Source organism: Lycium ferocissimum, chromosome 8 (assembly GCF_029784015.1).
Source record: "Lycium ferocissimum isolate CSIRO_LF1 chromosome 8, AGI_CSIRO_Lferr_CH_V1, whole genome shotgun sequence".
Taxonomy (NCBI): Eukaryota; Viridiplantae; Streptophyta; class Magnoliopsida; order Solanales; family Solanaceae; genus Lycium; species Lycium ferocissimum.
In genome coordinates this window covers 46,755,815-46,760,323 of record NC_081349.1, presented here as the reverse complement: position 1 = coordinate 46,760,323, position 4,509 = coordinate 46,755,815, and the positions used below count along the sequence as shown (strand labels likewise).

The window sequence follows — 4,509 nt, the reverse complement described above, 5'->3', positions numbered from 1 at the left end:
ATTTCTATTGGTCTCTCATGAAGCAGATGGTGATTCAACATGTCAATGAGTGTGATATTTGCCAAAGAAATAAGGAGAAGAATGTTGCATATCCTAGACTACTACAACCCCTGCCTATTCTAGATCAATCTTGGAGGCATATAAGCATGGATTTTATAGAAGGGTTGCCTAAGTCTAAGGGCAAAGATGTCTTATTAGTGGTGGTAGACTAGATGACCAAATCAGCACATTTCATGGCTTTGTCTCATCCTTTTACTGCAGTGATGTAGCTAACAAGTTTTGGAAGAGAATTCACACATTACATGGAAGTCCTGAAACCATTGTTACTGATAGGGACAGGATCTTTCTCAGTAATTTTTTGTAGGCTTTGTTCCAATTAAAAGGCATTCGACTGTTGTATAGCTCAGCTCATCACCCCCAGACAGATGGCCAAACTGAGAAAGAATAGATGCATTGATAATTACTTGAGATGTATGATTAGTAATAGGCCCCAGCACTGGAAAAACCGGTTGTGTTTGGCTGAGTGGTGGTACAATACAAACTTTCACTTTAGTTTGCAAAATACACCATTTGAGGCTCTCTATGGTTTTACACCTCCTTAATTGTCTTTAGATCCTCTCTTGGACACTCCAGTACCTACTGCTACTGATGTTATTATGCAAAGACAACTGATGGTGCAATTACTCAAAGACAACTTATCAAAGGCTCAGGAAATGATGAAACTCTATGCTGATGCTAAGAGAACTGAAAGGGAATTCCTAGTAGGGACATGGTTTTTCTGAAGCTTCAATCATACAGACAAACTTCCTTAGCCTTATGGAAGAATTCAAGCTAAGCTCCAAATATTATGGACCTTACCAAGTTATTGCTAAAGTTGGTCAGGTGGCTTACAAACTCCTTCTACCTTCAACTTCTAAGGTTCATCCAAAGATTCCATGTTTTTTTTGGCCTGAGAAGAGATTGGGCAACAAATCAGTGGTACAAACAGTCCTTCCAAAAACTAATGATGAAGGCTAGTTCCTGGTGAAGCCAGTCTCCATACTTCAAAGACAAATTATTAAAAAAGGAAATGCAACTGTTGTTAAGGTGTTAATTCAGTGGTCTAATCTACCTCCTGAAGATGCTACTTGGGAAGATTATGACTACATCAAATCCTAGTTTTCTAGGTTTGATTCTAATCCTTGAGGACAAGGAAGGTAGGGTATGTTATGATTCTAGCCATGGTGCTGAATAATTAGAAGAATAAATAGAATAGTTATGGGGAATCAAATGCGGGTCTGAGTGGTTTTACTCATTTCATGAATGGGAGAATGGACGATCGAGATTAGAAGTTAATTAATAAGCGGCAAGGGCTGAGATCGTGCCACCTCAGCCAGTTGGTTATAGATCTCTGACAAAGGACAATGGCCTCATTATTCAATATACGGTAAAATCCAAATTCTCTCCCACTACTCCTCTCTTCTTCATCTCTTCTACACTTCTTCTCTTTCTTTCTCATCTAAATCTGATTTTTTTTTTTTTGTATTCTATAGATCTCAGCTAGCAAGGAGACTTTGTGACTATCTTAATTTCAGTCAAGTAGATAGTTTAATTTCTAAATTGCAATTTCATTTCATTGATTATAATAGAAAATTGTCCCAAAAAATTGTTGTGTTTTCATTCCATAAATTCAGAAAATCAAATTAAATAGTTAGATCGTGATAGGCTGCCAAACAGTGTGATAGACTTTAATGAAAAAGTATCCCCAAAGCTGTCAGGGATCTCCTTAAGCTCAGTACAATAGCGTTTAGATAATTCCTCGAGCACGAGAAATGATTCCTCTCCATTAACCTGCCAGTCAGAAAAAACACCTGTCTCAATGTTCAAATTTTGAGATGTGACTTCTTCCATGTTCCATCCCCCACCACCAACCCCCCCCCCCCCGGAATACTTGCATATGATAGACTCAAGTTTTTAAGGTTGGGTAGTGATCTCCCAATTCTTGACAGTGCATCAGAAGTCAGATCAAACCCCACAATTGCAATATTTTCAAGCTCAAAGAGAAGTGAAAAATCCCACTGATATGCATGTATATGTTCACGAGGCCGAATGCAATTACTTGCATAAACTTGTTCAAGTTCATTAAGGACATCCAATCTTGGGAAACAAATCTGCTTCGTTGAACAATCATTGGTTCACCAATGCTGAATTCGAGGTTTCGGAGATTAGGAAACCTTTTGAAAATATTTTCCGAGTGTTCTGAACAGGAAAGGTTGAGCTAATCTAATTCTCTCAAATTCTCTAATATAGTTGATTTCAATGTCCGAATCAAAGACAGAATAAATACCGATGGCTACATGTTGTAGCTTTGCAAGACTCCAAATGCAAGGTGATAGTACCATGTTTGATTCCTCATTATACATCACCAGAATATCTAAATTCAAGAGGTTTGAAAATGACAGAGGGAGAGATTCTTCATCCAAATCATCGAGCATGCTTATTTCATTCATCTAATTATCCGTCAATCTTATATCCAGCATCTCTAATATTTTAAGAAGCCTCAAAGGCCTTAAGTGACAGTTGTATGTAATATTAATGTAATCTAGATATGTATGGTCTATATGTACCTTCAAAGAGAGGAGATGTTTAGCATAAGGATTTTTCTTTTTCGGATTGAATAAGAAAACACTTTCGTCTGAATGATCATAATGAATGGCCATTCCTCGTGGCATCACATCTGAAGAAGATGATCACGACGAAGCACTTGATCTTATCAAGTCAAACACCTTTAGCTTTTATAGAACAAAAATCATGCATAAGATTATGGAATTGGCAACTCGGGTCCCCACCACCTCTCTCATGGAAAACTGTTACCAAGCTACTAAAAGTTAACTCATCCAAATAAACCTCCATTACTTCTTCCACACTCTTCAAATCAGTTGGTTCTAAAGGTCCTTCAAAGACTCAATAAAGCTTTCAAAAGAGAGATTACAATTTTTCATCCTTTGGATAGCTTGCAAGGTAAATGAAGCACGGCTTTAGGTGGTTTGATAAATGGTAATAACTTAATTGTATAGCCTTCATCACTTCCGCTTCATCCTTAAAAATAAAGGATTTCAAATTATTTAGAACTTCAAGCCATGAAGCCTTATTATTTTCCTTGCTTGCAATGACTCCACCGATTAGATCAAGTACCAAAGGAAGCCCTTAACATTTTTGGGCTATTTCTTCTCCAACATCCAATAGTTCATCGAGGAAACTTTCTTCTCCAAATACCTTACTCTCTAATAATTTCCAATTTTCACCTTGTGTGAGTAATCGAAGATAAAGAGGGTCACTATGGCTTTTACCTTGCAAAGCCACTTCCTTTTTTCGGCTTGTTAAGGTAACTCTACTTCCTTTCTTAACTTCAGGGAAAGGCATCATTAGCTCATCCCAAGTTGTAGTATCCCACAAGTCATCTAAGACAATAAGGTAACTTTTCCAAACAAGTGTCTCCGTAACTTATTAGCAACATCATAATCTATGTCATCCTCACTCAAACTTCCTTTGAAACCAATACCTTGATTGAAAATTTTTTGCAACAACTTTTTCTCATTATGCTCTTGGTCGACTGTGCACCTAGCATGAACACCAAAATGATCAACGACGGACTTATCATTATATAATTTGTAAGACATAGTTGTTTTTCCAAGCCTTGGCATGCCAATTATGGAAATAACAAGTCTTAAGAACTCTATCCATGAAATCTTAAGTTGTAGAAGTTTCCTAGTGATATCAGTTCATTCATAATAGATGTGAACCATGTGATCATCTCTGAGATTGTTTCTCCTGCTTTTATTTTAAACATTTCATAGTCAATAGCAAGCATCACCCCTTTGAACTTACTTACCTGACTTGTTCCTTCGAGCATTCACTAAGGCATCCCAAATCTGCTTTGCAGTTGTAAACCAGAGACCATGTTATACTCATCCGGTCCAAGACCACAAACAAGGAAGTTTTTTTCCTTAGCATTTTTCTCAAGTATCTTAAAATCATCTGGAGTGTACTCACTCTTTTCCTTCCTCACATCATTTCCTTCAGCATCCTTCTTTATAGGAATCTTGGTCCATCGGTGATCCTATCCCATAACTCATAGTCATCAGCTTGTAGAAAGTCCTCCATATGAGCTTTCCACCTAGTATAGTACTTCTCATTGAACAATGGAGGTCTATTGAGAGATTGGTCTTCACTGTGTCCAATTGGTGATGCAGCATTCATCTTAATCTTTCTTAAGGTGTTAGCCTCTTAAGATAACCCGCTCTGATACCAATTGATTTTTGCACGACCAAATAAGATGAGAGTGGGTGAATTGGGTTATTCCTGATTTTCACTTAAGGGATGGACCAGGTTACTTTATCTGTTTCTTAAGATTAATTTGCAGAATAATAAAGAACAATAAAGTAACAACACAATATTTTTATGTGAAAAGCACCCGACTCACAAGGGTGAAAAATCACGGCCTACACCTCTGCAGGATTTGTCCCAAAC

At 37.3% G+C, this 4,509-nt stretch overlaps 2 pseudogenes; both read right to left on the bottom strand.

Annotated features, from left to right (window-relative positions):
• Window positions 1–386: 386 nt before the first annotated feature.
• On the bottom strand, window positions 387–2,813 carry LOC132068652 (putative late blight resistance protein homolog R1B-8; annotated as a pseudogene).
• Window positions 2,814–2,953: 140 nt separating this feature from the next.
• LOC132066430 (putative late blight resistance protein homolog R1B-23) lies at window positions 2,954–3,993 on the bottom strand (annotated as a pseudogene).
• Window positions 3,994–4,509: the final 516 nt, after the last annotated feature.